Genomic DNA, 19691 nt, shown 5'->3' on the forward strand with positions numbered 1-19691 from the left:
TGTATCCAGTCACCATGACAGGTGGAAAACATACTATGAGCTGGCTATTCAGAAACTCAATAATCAGCTCATAGTAAACAAAAACATGACACTATTTTGTCAAGGGACAAAGTTGATTACAGAGCGTTATGTCTTCTGAAGTGAATCCACAAGCCTCTTAAGACACACACTAACCTGCAGCAGTATAGCTAACATCCGGTTAGCACGTGGGAAGCCCTCAGCTAGTGGCGGCAAGGGGGGGCTTTCACCTCCCATTGTCGACTGTCAGAGTCCCTTTAAGAAGCCACACAATGATTCATTTGGGCATAATGGCCCGACAACAAAGACACCCTTACAATAAGGTTATTTAAGAGAACAACAGCTTCTGAAGCTACCGACCCCCCCCCCCCCAATGCTGCCGCTACACCCCCCACTCCCTTTCTGCCGAGTCATTGTGCTGAAATCACTGGCTGTTTGTTCTGTCACCTCATCCTTTCACTGAAGGCCTTTGCCACCTCTGGTTAACTGCTTCACTCTGAGGCTCTGAGAGGAATGCAAACACTCATCAAAAGAGGACTGACTGTTTGAAAACTGCACCGTTGCTCTTCCTTAGCCATTCCACTTGTTGTATATAGACTCATGTCAAGGACCCCCAAATTGTACTTGGCTGCGGACCACTATTTGAAGCTATTGTTGTGCCAGGGACCCCCATAAAAGATTTGTGATGTTCGAATGTTTCAAATAAATCGAAATATTCCACATTTTAAAATAGCAGATCTACAAGCTCACAATGTGTCGCATCAAAGCACACTGTGAGCTTGTAAATTAGCTATTTTCGAATAGCCAATGATTAAAGCGGTAAACTGATTTTGATGCAATATTAACTCATTTTTCTGGGGACCCCCTGGAACCCCCTTCAAGGACCCCTGGAGGTCCCCAGACCTCACATTGAGAACCACTGCAGTAGCTCAACACTTGAGCTGTATGTTATGAGGTACTGCTTCTGAAAGCTTACCACTCCCCCATTTTCTATCAGTTTATGCAGAGCTCAGCACTTGCGCAAACGTTAGATGTGAAATTACGGCGACCTCTGTCAGTACAACAGCATTCATCATGATAGCAAAGTTCACCATAGACTTGTATCCTTTATCTGAACTTAGCGTAATGCCTCATCTATGCTTGGTTTCGTGCTGTGTCGTTCGCCAAAAACAGACGATCTACAAGCTCACAACGCGTCGCAATGCGACGCGTTGTGAGTTTGTATAGGTCAGCTGTTTTCAGTTCAGTTTCAGTTCAGTGTCTTGCTCAAGGGCACTTTGATAGGACGTGCAAATGTTGCTCCATCATAACCTCAGAGTGAAGTAAACAGATAGATACAATTCATGACAGCTATGGCCGCAATCAAACTGATAAAGTTATTGATTAAGTGGTTTGACCTTCGTTCTGTTAAGGCTGTACACTCTCTCTCTCTCGCTTGTTAATTCCATGCATTTCTCTTCTCGTTCCGCGACAGAGGACCGCAGCGAGACTGATTAAAGCAAGCCCCTGAACACCTTTCCTAAACTCAGCACTGCAGAAATTAGACATGGAGAACAAAAATACCAGCCCCCGTAGCTCCGCACTGACATGGATATGGATTATTCCTTGCGGCAGGGGCCGTGACTCCAGGAATTCAAAACCGGGCAGCGGGAAAAGATGGAGGGTTTCCCCCCCGTCGTGTCAGGGAAAACTAATGTCTGTGGCTCGCAGGTGCACTCGTTGCTTACAGGAGTGTGGCTCGGCTCATCAATGAATATTACTAGCGAGCAGCCCGTCCCTGTCCCCCCGCTGAAATATTACAACGTGGGCTTGTCAGAGCCAAACTAATGACCCTGTCTCAACTCAAAAGGTCACGCCGTACCAGAGTAAAATCACAAGAGCACGCAGTCAATTCCTCCACTCCGCTATCCTCGTCTGAAGGGGCACTTGCCTGAATTTATGGGCCGGGCCCAAACACCTATTCTCCCCTTTGAATAATAGCTATCCCGTAAAAAAGAAAGGCCCCGGTCGGTGGCAACTTTAAAATAGAAAGCGGCTTCTCGACTTAACCCATTAAGACCGGGAACGCATCTGTGTGTCATTTTTTGATTTCTTTGGGCTATTCAAAAAATAGCAGATATACAAGCTCATAGCGCGGCACCGAGTGCCGCACTATGAGCTTGTAGATCTGCTATTTTTTTTAAAAATCTTGAAAATGTGTGCAAATCTTTGAATATATATATACATTTTAACTCAAATCTTTGAATCTGGGGGGTCCCTGGAACAAAATATTTTGAGATGGGGGTCTGCAGCAAAATACATGGCATTTTGCGGGTCCTTGACATGAAAAGTTTGCAACATAGGTTTTTTCAAAAAACTGTTTGTACCGGTATTTAGAAGACATTTGTAAAATCCCCAGAAGCAAAGATTTGAGTAAAAAATTTAGATTTTTTAAAAATAGCAGATCGCTACGAGCTTGTAGATCTGCTATTTTTGAATAGCCAAAGAAATCAAAAAATGACACTGATTCTTTCCCGGTCTTAATGGGTTAAGGGGGGGTTGTTTGACGTGTGAGTGCTGAATGTACAAATAGGGGGGCTAACGGTGACATTTGGATTTATACCCGCGACTTGTTCCTCTAAACTTCGGAGAGGAGCGGAGGGATGGAGAGAGACCCCAAAATCCTCATTTAAATGCTAAAAGCGGAGCACGAGGGAGCCACTGATTTGTCCCTTGAAATATACAAGATGGAGTGACTGTCTCCTTTATTGCCCACACTTTATGACAGTATTTTTTTTTGTCTTTTAAATGACATTTCTGCTGTTGCTAATAATATACCGGGGGAGATTCGCCGCAGATATGGGACACGGAGAGGGGGTGTGAGGACAAAACGCACTATTTACAAGAATTTAACTCATCATCGTCACACCGCAAGAACATTTCTAGTCTACATTTAAAAAAAAAGTCTATACCTTGCACTCCGGGGGGGGGGGTTGACCGTGTGAGCTTTCTGTTATAGTAAAACACACAGCTCCTCTCCTCTCCTCTTTACAGGGATTCTATCCCCAAATTTCTAATATTCCATTCCGTTCCAGTGACTCCATTCTACTCCATACATTTCCTTGGGATTGTATAAAAACCTCTGTTCTCCCGTAGCGGTCCTAAGCGGCGGAGGAGCCGTGTGGCTGGTCACACCCCCCTGCCTGGATGTGTAATATCCTGTGGTTGATCTCCTGCGGCCCACACCAACACCAAACAGATGTCGGGGGCTGCAAGTACAGAGCAGAAATCAGGCACTGCTGGAGGATTTAGACCCCGTCTCCCAGACTCAACAGTCAGGAATGATTGCCTCCCCTGTGTGTGTGTGTGTGTGTGTGTGTGTGTGTGTGTGTGTGTGTGTGTGTGTGTGTGTGTGTGTGTGTGTGTGTGTGTGTGTGTGTGTGTGTGTGTGTGTGTGTGTGTGTGTGTGTGTGTGTGTGTGTGTGTGTGTGTGTGTGTGTGTGTGTGTGTGTGCCAGAGAGAGGAGCTCTGGAAGAACGCAGAGTGGGCCCAAGTGGTTAAGAGAGAGAGGCCACTGCCTGTCCCTGTTACCGGAAGGTTATGGGTCTGATTCCCGTACCAGGAAGACCAAGTCCGCTGACGAAACCCTCCCCGTGTGCCAAAGAGGCCCTCGTATAAGGGTGCTGGTTCTCAAAAGTGGGGTCCGGAGACCCCCACGGGTCCTTGAGGGAGTTCCAGGGGGTCGCCAGCAAAACGAGGAACAGTTTAAACACTAATGCCCTGTTTTTTTTTCTGCTATTCGAAAATACCCCCCAAAAATACAAGCTCTCAACGCGTCATATCGCAACATGTTGTGATCTGCTGTTTTTGACAAATGTTGACGAAACAAGTGGGGGTCCGTGGCCAAATACATATCATTTTTGGGGGTCCTTGACATGAAAATGTCTTAAGAACCACTGCCAAAGCAGCCTTTGAAGAGGCCCTTGTATAGGGAGAGTGCTACAGATGTCATAAGTTCGATCCCAGCCAAAACAAACAGTTGCTTTTCAGTTAAGGCCCATTCAGAGAACCGTACCGTGCCCCGCCGGTCAATTTGCGGAAGCCAGGGGCGAAACGTGTCACTGAATTAAAGCTGCAATCCGTGGCTTTTATGACCCACCCGGGATTCGAACCCTGGTGTCCTACCCGACACCAGGGTCTAATAAATGTCTCAATTAGAAGAGTATAGGGAGACCAACTACAACCACACTGCACATGCAGTTATATCGTAATAATAACCTACTCTACCCTACAGATTGGTTAAAATAGCGTTGTAATCATTAACCACATGAACCCTAGCATCCCTGTTCTGGGGGGGGGGGGGGGACATTCCGCAAAGATAGCCGATAGATTTGAAAAACATGTACATTTTTAAAACGTTTAACAACACCAATGTCTAAGTCACAAAGTATTTTCAGTTGAGGGCGTCCGTGACCAAAATACATCTCAATTTGAGGGGGTGGGGCGGGGGGGGGGGTTACAGTTGTGAACTTCCTGTAGTGTTTTCTTAACTAATGACTAAGTGCCATTATGGGTGTGACTCCATGTCTCTGCATGTGTGCGACCCGTGTGACCTCCCCGACAGCCCCGGTTGATTGGCGGCGTGAAGTGAGCGCTGGGCTGCTGCATGGGCTCTCCCAGCGCTGTCGACTGGCCATCTGCTTTGATCGCTGACCCCCGACCCAAATGGTCTGGCTTCCACCGCCACCTCTGACTGTTTTACTGCCGCCATTTGGGGCTACCCCACTTCCTCTCTGTTCTCTCTCCCCTTCAGCCAGCCCGGCTGGAAGCACACGTTTTTATTTTTATTTTTTTTACCTAGCCTAGACTACACATTAAAGTCCTCAGTGTTCATTTAACTCCGAGCTGTGGTGGATAGTAACTAAGTACTAAGTACTCTGAAGTGTTGCACTATTTTAGGTGCGATTTTCTGGTATCTTCACTTTACTTGAGTATTTCCTTTTTTTCTGATACTTTATACTTCTACTCCGCTACATCTCAGAGGCAAAATGTTGAACTTTTTACTCCACTACCATTATTTGACAGCTTTAGTTACTAGCTGCAGCAGATTTAGATTATTATTACAACACATACATGAACTGATAAATGATGTGTTGTATAGGTTAAGCTACTCAGCAGCAAGTTATTGAAATCAGCTCAGCTACAACATTAATGTGATGAACACATTAATGCATTACTATTCAATCCAATAATATGATTGTGAAAAGGACAAATGTTCATAATGAGTACTTTTACATTTGGTATTGGGAGTATATAATACCTTTTACTTTTACTCTGTATTGTGTTGTGGTATTGCTACTTTTACCACTGACTTTCCTCTTCTACCCCGGATTTGAACCCGGTTTCCTGTGCAAGTGCTGACATTTATACCATTGAGCTAATAGAGCCTGCCTGCTTGCTCAGGGGATAAATCGAATCCTGACCATCAGGTCAAAATTTGTGTCAGATCCATGACCTTTGACACGATCTAAATGTCTCAATAGAAGAGCAGGGAGACCAAATACAACCACCTCAATTGTATAAGTTATATTGTATTAACATACTCTACCATACAGATTGGACAAAATTACATTTATTCATTAAAATAAAGTTACATAGTGCTGCTTTAACGCAGAGGATTTTACTGTACCCAGGGTGCAGAATGGAGGAGTTCTGCAATGGAGCTTTGGAACAGGGTACAGAGTTCTGGAAGAGGCATGGAGTTCTTTCTCAAAATACTCTGCAATTCCTAGTTCTGCTCTGAAATGATATATAATCTACATAAACTAGGCCCACGCCTGGAAACATCTAAGAGACTTAAACATGTAAATAATGAGTTTGGAAAACGTAACGTCCATTTTGGGACGCAGGAAAATGCCATTATTATTTTCCAATATGCCCAAAATATACATGATCCAGTCCAGTTGAGCTGAATATTCTGCATCATGAATTATATTCGTATGACTTTTCTTTTCTTTATGTTTGTTTATTAAATGTTTAATTAATGTCTTCCTAACTTCTCCCACGACGATCTATTCAGGGAGGGATTTTTCTGCAGTGCCCTGTTTCTCTCTCTCTCTCTCTCTCTCGCTCTCACACACTCTCACTCTCACACACACACACACACACACACACACATGTGTGTGTATATTTGGCCAACATTGCGGTGATGTGCATTAGCCACCTAAGCCCTATGTACATTGACCCTACAACGAAGAGCAAACATAGCTGATCTACAAGCTCAGAACGTGTCGCATCACGACACATTGTACTACGCTGATCTGCTATTTTAATATACATTTGAAATCTTTAGAAAATGTGCGCAATATTGGGATGTTGCAGGTTTAAACTGGTTAATGGCCCTGTATGATAAATGAATAAACCAAACAACTCCTCAACTTGCCATTAAGAAGACATTCTACAGCATACGAAAAAAACAACCACAACAATGCTACTTCTACTACTACTACTGATATTAATAATAATAATTGTATGCCCTTTAATTGTTGTTGGGGTATTGACCAAGCACAGTCATTAGCACTTAATGTACTTGGCGCAGCCGTAGCTTGGTGGGTATAGAGAGGTCGTCTGGTAATCAAGACGGTCACCGGTTCTCCTCCTGGCCCGACCCCATGTCTATGTGTCTAAGTGCCCCTGAGCAAGACACTTACTTGACCCCTAACAGCTCCTCCCCGGGACGCTCGCCTTGACCATCTGTGCAACCATCAGCTGTTGTGAAGCCGAAACCGAGAGCAGTTGGGGGTTCAGTGTCTTGCTCAAGGACACTAAGCCAGGAGGAGCCAGGGATGGACGCTCAACCTCCTGAGCCACTGTGGCTATGCTATCGCTACAGCGCTTTACACCCTTTGCATATATACACTATACCCAATTAACCCTTTAAGACCTGAAGCCGATTCTACAAATGTCTCCTAAATCCCAACAGTATTCTGAAACAACTTGCCAAGGACCAAAATTATATGTATTTGGCCGCCGACCCCCATCTCAAAATATTTTGTTCCAGGGACCCCCAGAAGCAAAGATTTGAGTTAAAAATGTTCGCTTTAAAACAATATATATTCAAATGTTTGCACACTTTTTTACTATTTTTCAAAAATAGCAGATCTACAAGCTCATAGATCTGCTATTTTCGAAAGATTTGTACACATTTTGAAGATGATGAGTACTACTTTAGGTTCTTTAAGTACATGTTGGTGCCAATACTTTTGTACTTTTACTCAAGTAACATTTTTAATACAGGACCTTTACTTGACCTTTACTCGCTTTAGTCTGAGTACTCCTTTACCACCGAACACGTGTTTCTTAGATGTGATAATTCCATTAGTACCATCATCTCCTTATTAAACGAAGCATGAGCTCTTCAATCAAGCATCGTACAGATTGAAAAAGGATAGTAATTCCTTCCTGCTACTGTGTATGTGTGCTCACAGATTAGCCCGCATGTAAAGCGATGCGTGTCAGTACATGCGTGCTTGTGTGTGTGCAGGCGGATCACCGACACAATCTGTGTGTGTGTGTGTGTGTGTGTGTGTGTGTGTGTGTGTGTGTGTGTGTGTGTGTGTGTGTGTGTGTGTGTGTGTGTGTGTGTGTGTGTGTGTGTGTGTGTGTGTGCTGATATTGCTATATTTGTGAGGGTCAAATGTCCACATAAGTATAGTAGAATTTAAGAAATAGACATCCTCACGAGAGAAATGGTTGATGTCTGGTTAAAAAACGGTCTAGCCATTTAGAGGTTAGGTTTAGGGGTTGGGATTAGAGATATGTCTGATTTATATTTAGTTGGGTGCCTGTGTCACCCACTGGAAATAGCCGATCTACAAGCTTTGCGTGTGCGTGTGAAAACATGCATGCCATATCCAGTGTTGCCAGATTCTGTGAGACAAACAAGCAACCAGGTCTAGGAAAACCAGCCCAAAAGAAGCGACTATGGGCCACATGAGCACTTTAAACCTATACATCAGCTATTTGAAAATAGCCGATCTACAAGCTCACAACGCGTCGCGATGCGACGTGTTGTGAGCTTGTAGATCGGCTATTTTAAAATAAAATCTTGGGGGGAAATTATAATAAGCAGACCTGGCAACACTGGCCACATCACGTGCGCCGTTCCTCCGTGCCTGTCTGAACGTTCGTACGCACGCACGCGAGGCCCTTTCTTTACAGACAGCCACAGCTGTCACCCGGTGACAGGGGGGACATCTCTCACCTGAAAGGCACAGCTAATGTCCAGTGACACACTGGAAAGCACAGTGGTTGGTGGCTGGCGGGGCGGAGGAGGTGAGCCCCCCCCCCCCCTCCCCCCCTGCCACTGACAGTAATGTCAGCGACCTCCAGGGGCCCCCCGGGTTCAAGTCTAGCTACCCCCCTGGCCCCTTAACAGTCCCTCCTTTTCCTGGGGATGAAACGACGGGAGAAAACCTCCCCCCGCCCGCCCCACCATCCACCATCACCACCATCTCCTCCTGACCTCTATGTCTGATTATGAGAACGCTCACGGAAAGAGAGAGAGAGAGAGAGAGAGAGAGAGGGGGGGGGGGGGTAGTTGATTGCTAAAGGTTCCCACATGGTATTCGGGATGCCACATGGACCCCCACCCCACCCGACAGCCGCCAGCCCCCCCCCAAAAAAAAGGGGAAAAAAGGAAAAGCAATCCTGACCTCAAGTCTCATTCCTGGGTTTGTCTGCTGAGGAGCCTGCGGCTTGGCTGAGTTTCATCGCTTGTTTTCGCTTTCATCGCTTGTCATATGGAGCCCATAAAGAGGAGAGAGGGGAGAGAGAGAGAGAGAGAGAGAGAGAGTAGAGAGAGAGAGATGGGGGCTTCTTCTATCGGCGGCGGCCTGAAGTGGAGGGCTCCTCCGCTGCGTCGTATGTGGCTATCGCCGAACGCAGTCATAACGATCAGATGTCGTGATAACTCTCTTATGATAACTGAACCACAAGAGGGGGGTTGGGGGGGGGGGGGGGTTCTTCAGGGAAAGCAAACACGATCACTCGTACTGAGATAACTCTCTCTCTCTCTCTCTCTCTCTCTCTCTCTCTCTCTCTCTCTCTTGGCTCAGGGATCATTTATTCATTCGTGCCAAAATGTTGTTACGTGGTCTCTTTTCACAGCGAGAGCTGTTTTTCACATCTCTTCAAGCATACATACACATACACACACACACACACACACACACACGTACACACACACGCGCACGTACACACACACACACACACACACACACACACACACACACACACACACACACACACACACACACACACACACACACACACACACACACACACACACGTCTCACACACACACACACACACACACACATACACACACACATACACGTGTACACACATGCGCACGCACGTACACACACACACATACACACGCGTGTGCATGCACGAATAAACGGTGACGGTCTCACCCCTGTCCTTTTCAGTGGCTGATCAGAGATCGGCGGTCCCTTCAGGAATTAATTAAGGAACGTATCAAAGACCATCCCTAAGAATTATGGGTACACAGCAAAGGAGAAGAACCGCAGGACCCCAGTGGCCCCTGAACCTTTGATTTCTGACGTCTCTTGGTGTGTGTGTGCGCGAGCGTGTGTGCGCGCACGCATGCGCGTTAAGAAGATAGTTTGAGAGAAAATGTGTGTGTGAAATAAAGAGGGAATGAGATAGAATGTGGGTTTATGTACTCGTGTAGATAGTTTGTGTATGTGTGTGTTTAAGATAGAGACAGAGACAGAGGCAGGAGGTTGTGTGTGTGTTAAAGAGAAAGAGAGAGTGTGTGTGTAAGAGAAAGAGGGAGAGATAGTGTGCGTGTGCGTGTGCGTGCATGCGTGCGTGCGTGCGTGTGTGTGTGATGGCTGCATTAAACCCAGGTGCGTTCTCATCAGTAACTGCTACTCTGGACTGTCGGTCTAAGTTCCTTCTGTCTCGTCCTATATCATCTGGTTCAGACTGCAGAAACAAGCATCACTTTTGACTCGTATCCCTTACTAGAGCCTGATTTATAAGGAGTTGCGCGCTGAAAATAGCAGATGTAAGCTTTGAGCTCGTACAGCTGCTATTTTCAGTGAGCAACATCACCACCACGCAACTAAGTACGAATCAAGCCTAACTTCATACTGATTAACAACTGTGTAAAAGAAAGCTTAATAGACTCTTTCTTGCAAGTGCGTGTGTTTATGTGTGTGAGTGCACATGCAAGCGTACATGCATTTTACTGCCACACTCAGTCTGACATATAGGAACATCCGTAGTATAGGCCAGTTTGTGTTTACAAGTCGCACTCACGTTCATGCATATTGAGCCTTCACAACCACAATTGTGTGTGTGTGTGTGTGTGTGTGTGTGTGTGTGTGTGTGTGTACAGTATATATACTGAACACGTGTCCGTGTCCTTGCATCTTCTATATCTATAAGACTGTGAGAGAGAGAAAGAGAAAGCGATGTTGGCGACGAATTACCTCATATACACTAATTTCCTTGGAAATTTGCATTACATTTAAGAGTGCGTGGGTAAAATAACTATCAAATAACTTTACAGATAACTAATTTAAATATAATTCATACACAAAGCCAGTAAGGCTGATATCCATGCCCCAGGACACAGGTGTATTTTGTACTATGATTGTTTGTGTAGATGTAAACACACGCACGCGCGCACACACACACGCACGCACAAACCAGCTATTACATAGAACAAGAACACTTAAGAGTTTGATATTCAAATACACAACGATAAAATGGCAAGAATAATTATTTTGTTTAGAGTTTAAATTTGAACCGAAAATTACACAAATCCTCTCCTGGGGCAACAATTCAATCCCGCCTCCGGATTTTCTCTTAATTGCCCTATAGGTGTCCTGTTCTGATTTTAACACCCTAATTTAAAAAAAAAAGTGAATTCTTCTTTCTTTCTTTTTTTACTCTCTCTCTTTCTCGTAGGGCCTATAATATGTAATTAGGCTGCACACACTGCTCGGTGTGTATGATGTCAATCAGGGTGTCAGGGGTTTGTGTGAAGCGAAGTGATGATTCCTTTCTCCAGCTAGAACTCACAAGCACACAGCCTCCACCACCCCCCCCCCCCCCGGGTGGTGGGTGCACGGTTTTTCTTAATTGGAGCGGTGCTTGTTGTTTCGCGGGGATAACAGACTTTTAGAGTCCTCACAGCGGGGCGTCTCACTCACTTCTCATTCACATTTCACCGCGCCCTCCTGCACGCCAGACTTCACCAGCTAGTTCTTTTTTTTTTCTTATTATTTTTTTGTTTTGTTTTGTTTTTATTCTTTCCTCCCCTACAAGCAACGAGAAAAGAAAATCCATCCTTTATTTTTTTGGAGGGGTTGGGGGTGGTTCATTATTTATTTTTTTTACTTCCCCCCCATTGATCTCTCCCGTTTAAGCCTTTCAACCCATGCATCCCTATTTTTGAGCATGTTATTATAGGCGACAAAGGGTAGGCTATCAAAAATACCAGATCTACAAGCCCAGTTAAAATCTGCTATTTTTTAGTTATTACTATTTTTATTTAGTAAAATTCTTGACAACAGAGCTTATATAAGAAGTGCTTAAAAAGGCAAACAAGAAGCTGGAACTTGTGTGAGAAACGGAACGGGCGCTTTCTTTTGGGGGCCGACATGAAAGTGACATCCCCGTCACAGGTTTGAACCCCCCCTCCCACCCCAACCCCAACCCCATGCCTCACCTCCCACCTCCCCCTCCCCAATGTCTTGTTGAATAATGTGAAAGCCCCATCATTTTCTTTACATCTTTTCAAACCCCCGGGCTCCATGACTGCAGGAACTCTTCATTGCACACAATGGGCAAATGCACTAAAACTTTTTTTCTGATGCAAATGAACGCAACCGGCCATTCAGCGTTTAAAAACACTTCCCACCAAATTCTGTTGGCCCAAGCTTGAAGGGAAATGATCCTAAAAGGACAATCAGTTGATTTTTTTCCCCATTATTTTTTTTGTGCGGCTGGATCTTGTCTTATTTTCCAATACCTATTTTAAAACAAATTAATTAATAAAGATGAATTGTAATTGATTCTTCACTGAGAAGATTCCTATAAATTATAAGACACACAACCAGGCCCCTTTCTGCAACCTAAATGACCCCCGTGTTCAATCCATTATTAGGTCTATTTGCGTTTAAGTTCATTTAATTGCACGTGGACTTCATTGTAAACTTATTGCACGACTTACTACCCCACGTTTATTGCATTTGATAAATACATACACTTTAAAAAGTTATTTCGCCCTAAACTATGGCATGATCAGCCTTTAATGCTCGTATAATTAGTGGATCATATTAGGCTATAAAACAAACATGTGAGATATGGGGTGGGAAAGGAAAACAAGTGACTTACTAAAAGCAATACCAACAAACAAAAAAACATTTACCTAGTAAGAGCTTAAAGGCACTCTCTGCAAGGCAGACAGACTGCAGATCACATCATTTCACAGATCAGGTTGCATGGAGAGAAATTCTTAGCATTCCAGAGTCCAACGTCAGTTTGAAATAACAATTTCAAACTAATTGGCGTGGAAAATGTTATATATGTAGCATTTCATCCATCGGTCGCCTTTTCCCATGCAATTACAACAACAATCACACATACAAAAAAATCTGCTTTCACCAGGACAGCCGTTAGATTGTTATTAAATCGGTTACAAAGTCAGCAAGCATCATTTTTTAAAGTTGATATTTAATGATCCACGGATCGCATGTGAATTGTCTCATTTGCACCGCTGCGATCAAACAAACAGCAGCCTAGAAATAATAACAGCGGGCCTAATACTAATGTTAATGTGTAAACATTATTCTAGTGACCACATGGCCAAAGAAAACTCACCCCAAGTGTGTCGCTGCTCCTCAGCCTCTCTCTCTCTCTCTCTCTCTGTGTGTCCGATGGATCGCGTTATTCGTTCGTCTCTCAAACTCTCAAAAGAAGACAAAACAACAGAATATCCCTCGCAAAATCTCAAAGAGTCCCATCTACCGCTGCTTTAGGGGGAAAAACACGTGTAGAAATAGAGAGGGTGATATGGAGATAGAGAGCGCGTGTGTGTATGTGTATGTGTGTGTGTGGGGAGAGAGACCTATGGTGTGTCTTGTAAAGTTGTTCTCTCTCTCTCTCCTTCGCTCTCCAACTCCGCCTCAGCAGCGAGAATGAAATAATTTGTAAAAAAAAAAAGAAAGAAAAAAAGGGGAGAGAAAAAAAGTTTGAGCTGGAGGAGAGTCGTGCGCGTCTCCCTCTCGCAACGTCAACCATCCATCACACGCACGCACGCGCGGTCCAAACTATACGCGCAACTTTTCGAGCAACTTTTAACGTCTCGGCCGGTTTATTTGTGTGCGTGCACGCGGATAACAGGAGAGAGTCCGACTCACTGTGCGCTGTTTTGAGTTCTCTCTCTCTCTCTGCCTCTCTCTCTCTGCCTATCTCTCTCTCTCTCTCTCTCTCTCTCTCTCTCTCTCTCTCTCCCCCCTGTCTCTCTCCCCCCTGTGTGTGTGTGTGTGTGTGTGTGTGTGTGTGTGTGTGTGTGTGTGTGTGTGTGTGTGTGTGTGTGTGTGTGTGTGTGTGTGTGTGTGTGTGTGTGTGTGTGTGTGTGTGTGTGTGTGTGTGTGTCGGAGCGGAGAGGAGAAACCATGAGTTTCATAATGGAGGGACGCAAGCAAGATTGATTGATTGAATACTTTATTAACAGTTTGCAAAAAAGCACGGAAAGTATACAGTTCTGTTCTATACAAAAGGATGCTATACAAGGATTAAAACCCAAGAAAGCACTATCGTTGTTTCCACTGGGGTCCATGTACTCAATTCATCGAAATGTAAAGATTTTAAATATGCAAAAACATCAGATAAACGAGTGAGACGTTCACTTGTTGAAGACAATAGGACATCATTAACATCACTAAAAGATGTCAGCACATGAAAGCAGGATGCAGCTTGTTTAAAGTCAATTAAACATCACACGTTAATTAATTAGGCTATTATAGGTTTAACTTGCCGTGAGATTTTTTTTAAATCTATGATGGGAAACTGGTGTATCTTTGCCATTCATAATAAATAGGCTAATGATTGATGACCATTTTGATAATAAGTAATATATTATTTTATTCATGTCAATATCAATCAAGCTATTTTCTTCTAATAAACATTACAACTTTACATTACAAGGCTGCATGTTCATTTTCCCATTTTGTATTTCATTAAGTAGGCTACATAGCTTTTGAAAGATATAAAACATTTCAGGGACATAAATAATGCAGGCATATGTCTGACATCTTACGTATTGTATTGTTAATGTATTATCTTTATTAGATTCAGAAGTTTTTCAATCAACATAATCATGCAAATATGATATTGCTTTTCCCCAGGTCTACGTTTTATAGCCTATAGGTATAACTTATTCAGTTAGCTATAATATTTTCTCTTCCTTTCCAGGTGGTGGTGCCATATTATGATTGACACAATTCCACCTTAAATTATGTCTCGTTCAAAGTAATGATTGTAAAGAATATTTGTATAGCACGTGTCATTCTAGAACAGTCTGCTTTACATAGAGAATATAGACAATAGACCATAAAAGCAGTGCCATATAAGTGGTAGTAGCCTAGTACCCTACATTTATATTTACCTGAATATAATTTATTATATAGCCTAAATCAAACTCTAATAGGCCTACGTCCCTCAAGGCTGTTAGGCTGTAAACACAGCGAGACAGCCTACTGAGTCAATTCAATTCAATTCAATCTTTATTTCAGACTCAGGGTCCATACAACAAACAGGATGACAATCACACAAAGTGAGTGCATGAGTACATGAGTGTATCCTTTAGTCAGGGCCAGGGCTCTTCAACAGGGGGTCCGGGAGTCCGGGACCCCTAGGGGGTCCTCAGAGTTACTACAGAGGGGCCACCAAATGTTTGTGTGATAGGAGCCCTTTTCTTCTTTTTTTTTTTTTACATTAACCACTTGAACCCAATTCCTTTTCTGAGGGGAACATTAACCGAAAATAGCAGATCTACAAGCTCACACCACCTCGTTTTGTGGGCTATTTTCGGCAAAGAGGTTTTGTGTTGAGGGGGAAAGAGCAGACCAAGTGCAGAGTGAAAGGTCAAGTTTACCTTGACGTTTTAGTGGTTAAACTGAAAATACACATTAACATCAATGCAACATGATAGTGCTGTCAAATAAGTCTATGACACTCTCTATGAAACCTATGAAAAAAGCTGAATATTCTATACGATATATAGTAGTAGGGTAGGGGGTCCCCTCTTCATCTATCTCTCAGCTAAGGGGTCCTTGGGCTGAAACACGTTGAAGACCCCTGTATATAGATGTATGGAAGACACGCACCATGGGTATTCATTTCCAACATGATGGTGACATCTAGCGGCCTGCTGAATTACCTGCACCCAGGCAGGTGCTGTGATTAGGCTATATTACTGTCAGCTGGTTGACAGAGATGATGAGACAGCTTTGTTCACACACCTGCCATACAAACACTGATTGATGTAACCTCGTGAAACTACACTCATTATACATTTAGGATTAGTTAGTGTAACATATTAGCTCAAATTAGTTTGTTTACATTCAAAGATACATCCTCTAAAACAAGTTTGTCTCAACAGAAAAGGCTGATAGGCAACTACCATTGTGCACTGCTCAGGTAAACAAAAACAACTCAAATGTTTTACTTAAGTAAAAGTATCAATACTGCAATGTAGAAACACTCTGTTACAAGTAAAAGTCTGGAATTCAAAATATACTTGTATATACTAGTAAAAGTACAAAAGTATTGGTATCAAAATGTATTTAAAGGGACTATGACATGGCCCAAAAATATAATATAATATACTGTCTCACGTGGTCTCTCTGTAAACTAAGTCTTTTTACTATCAAATTACTAAAATTAGAAATCAGAATGACAAATAAAAGAACCAAAAGTTGAAAGGGGACCGTACCTATGTTCCCCGGGTCCTATGTTCCCCGTTTCCTAGGGAGAGCGGGGAATATAGGACCTAACCTAAACCTAACCCAACCCTAACCTTAGTGGGGAACATAGAACCCGGGGAACATAGGTATGACCCCATTGAAAGTATACTCATTATGCAGAATGTCCCATTTCACAAGTTTTCAAATGTATAAAATGTCCTTTGAAAATTTGCGACACATTGTGAGCTTGTAGATCTGCTATTTTCAAATATCCAAAGTATATAAGGTGGAATGTGGTTAATGTATGTTTTGTAATAATCATTAAAATCTGCAAAGTAACTAGTAACTAAAGTTTTCAAATGTTTGTAGTGGAGTAAGAGTACAATATTTGTCTCTGAGATGTAGTGGAGTAGAAGTAATAGTAATGAATATTGGAAATACTCCAGTAAAGTAAAAGTACCTCAAAATTGTACTTAAGTACAGTACTTGCTTTCCACCACAATCACATTGGTTTATTTACATTCATAATTAGGTAAGCTAATGAGGAACAGAGAGGACAGAAGAACTAAGGGTTTCTGTAAAAGTTCTGTAAAAAGAAAAAAAAACATCTGTCAGCAGGTGTTAAAGGAATTTTAATGAGCCCTATAAAACACAAGTGTCTGTCCTTTGATTTAAGTGTTGGGATGTAAGTTAATCATTCTCTGAATCAGTGGTTCTCAAAGTCAAAGTGGGGTCCTTGAGGAGGGGGTCCCCAGCAAAATGTGTTAATATAGCAAAACCAACTTTAACCCTATAAGCTCACAAGGCGTCACACACGTGTGCATGTGCAATGAAATGCATGTGAAAAAATCACAAATATTGCATGGGGGGTCCCTGGCGCAAAATATTTTCAGATGCCAATGCCTACAGCCAATTTCATATTCATTTGGGGGTCCTTGGCATGAAAAAGTTTGAGAATCTCTGCTTTTTCCAGGTTTTCCATTGCTAGGGCATGGCATATCTGCCCAATTGGACAGGAAGGGCAATGGCAACATAGTGAGTGATCATACTTTTTTCGTCACATGCATTGCATTATTACCTTATGTATTCACAAAGACAATGTGAAAATAGCATCTGATCAACACTTAAAGTTAATGTAGAATAACATTACTGTCAACGAGGAACTGGCTGACCCTGAAGGAAAATAGTAGCCATATAGTCCAAATTTCCACAGGGATTTTCCAACAGAGTGGGGAGGGAGTTGGCTCAGAACCGTAACACATGTTCGTTTCTAACTGGCAAACCTTGCATGAAAAAGAGGAAGGACATGCACACATCCCAGACCCAAAATTGGGCAGGTGCTGAGCGAAGATCAGTGCAAGATAAATGACAATAAACACTCGCACTCGGTAGGGCTCCAATATGAAAAATGCTTTATTGCACCTACGTGCTGCTGTGACGTTTTGAGCTAAACACTGTTCATCAGACCTGTCAGTCTGATGAAGAGTGTTTAGCTCAAAACGTCGTAGGTGCAATAAAGCATTTTTTTTATTGTACAAGTGTTTATTTTCATTTATCTAGAGACCTTGCATGAACCGATGGATTAAAGTTCTCGGTCGACTCAACACGATCCGATTGCAGTCATTAGGATTTCATAGAGTCAAGCATGTCTTTCTCTTGGCTAACTCTAGGATTTCTCTAGTCTAAAGGATGATTCATACTATAGTTTCCCTGCTCATCAGTGTCCTGCACCGGAAAATAACAGCTCTACAAGCTCACAAGATGTTGTGCTGCATGCAACAACGCATAATCCCCTAACCCAAATAAGTTAAAACTCTACCGTAATAATAGATATTCATATTATTTTAAGATTAGACAGTATTTTACCATAAACCCTAATGGGTTCATAAAAGCTAAGCGTTTAGCTTTTCAGACATTCTAAAATGTCTTGTATTGTGCGATTAAAGAGTATTTGAACTGGTCAAACTAGCAACAGAATACGTAAGAAGCACCTTTCATGTTAATGGACTCAGATATTTCTTATTAGCTCTTTTAACTGGTTGGCTGTATGTAGGACAGCGGCAGGGCCGCAGGAAGGGTAGTGCGAACGGTGCGGTCGCACAGGGCCCCGCACAGATTCACGTTTAGTAAGAGTTATACCGAGAAATAACCGCAAATAACCACCAAAAACTCGGAAATATCCGCCCAAAACCGCGCGCACGCGACTTCGCACAGGGCCCCGCATTTCTCCCAGACGGCTCTGGACAGCGGGAACATACATTTAGACCAGGGGTTTTCAACTGATTGTGAACCAGGGACCACCACCCTGATTAAGAATCAACCTGGGGACCGCTGTTGTGTTGGGTGAGATTAGAGCTAAGATTAGTGCTTTGCTAACACTTGCTACTGTATGCATGCATTCCATGATACATCCCACTGTTTCTCAACCAGTGGTCCATGGACTTCACAGACACATGCAATTATATGGCCACATTTCCTAATAATGATGACTCCATCAGGCATTCCGGTACATTTACCCTTCTTGAGATTCTAACTCCCTTTTCTGTGGAATTTCTTGACCTCCGATTTCCCAGAAACTGACAACATTGACATGTCATCATAGGTCACCAGGTCGATAATATGCACTGTTCCATGGAACAAGAAGAAAAAAACATATTGCAACATGGTCAGGGACGACATGCAATACCTTCAGGGACCACAAGTGGTCCACGGACCACCTGTTGAAAACCCCTGATTTAGACAGATAATATATAAACATCATAATTTTCATGTTGTGTAATTGTTTAAGCAGAGCACTAGTAAGTCCCAAACACAACTTGGGATTTCTTTTTTTTCCTGAGATTTGTTTTCGCCTAACAAAGCTTTTCTTTCCCCCACCCCCTGCTTTTTCCCCCCTTTAATCCCTGTGAACTGTCGAAGGTCAATGTTTTCCTTGTCAGACACGTAAGAAAACCTGGCCACCGAACAACAGTTGCTGTGGATGATGTGGTGAAATTCACAGCTTGAGGAGTGAGTGAGGAGACAGACACTGGAGTTTATCCAGGTGCAGGAGGAGGAACCCAGCAGAACACAGGGAGGAAAGGGAAAAAGCGTGACCTTCGAACGGTTCAACACAATGGCGTCCTACCAACAACAGGTGAGCAACGCCAGCAGTAACTTCCGTGTTGTTGTGAGCCAGGGCAAGCGCTCTCCCCACTTCGGTTAGACCGTCCCACAAGGACTATGACTTTTCCCTTCACCCGGGAAAGTTCCTAGTTTTTCACGAGGGATTTGGCAAATTACTCCAGACCAAGGTCTATGCTCTCAAAACGGTTAACACACAGCCATCTAAACCAGTGTTTCAGAAAGATAGGGTCACGGACCTCGTTTTATTAATTATTTAAAAAAATAAATGTTCCAAAACTAATTATAACATTGTTCCAAAAAAAATAGCAGATCTACAAGCTCACAACGTGTCACGTCACAATGCACTGTGAGCTTGCAGATCGGCAATGTTCACGTCTTCTCTGAATATTTTGAGTTTCTTCCTGGAGGCTGAAACCTTGAGGGTCAAACGTGCCAATAGAAAAACAGCCCTTTAGTGACGTAGTAAAAATATACCCTCCCCCTCATTATCATAACACAACAGGTGTGGGCATGAGGAGGAGGAGGGACAAGGACAGGTGGGTGGTGCTAAGGTGAGAA

At 43.2% G+C, this 19691-nt stretch overlaps 1 protein-coding gene across 1 annotated transcript in view; it reads right to left on the bottom strand.

The window, feature by feature from the left end:
• LOC308080638 (zinc finger protein GLI2-like) overlaps positions 1-13126 on the bottom strand; it is a 113908-nt gene extending 100782 nt beyond the window's left edge. Inside the window, exon 1 of the mRNA XM_080422538.1 lies at positions 12919-13126. The gene's annotated coding sequence lies outside the window, so the exon portion shown is untranslated. The remainder of the gene's footprint in view (positions 1-12918) is intronic.
• Between the last annotated feature and the right edge of the window lie 6565 nt (positions 13127-19691).

This window comes from Gymnoscopelus braueri (assembly GCF_963280865.1).
Source record: "Gymnoscopelus braueri genome assembly, chromosome: 24".
Lineage (NCBI taxonomy): Eukaryota > Metazoa > Chordata > Actinopteri > Myctophiformes > Myctophidae > Gymnoscopelus > Gymnoscopelus braueri.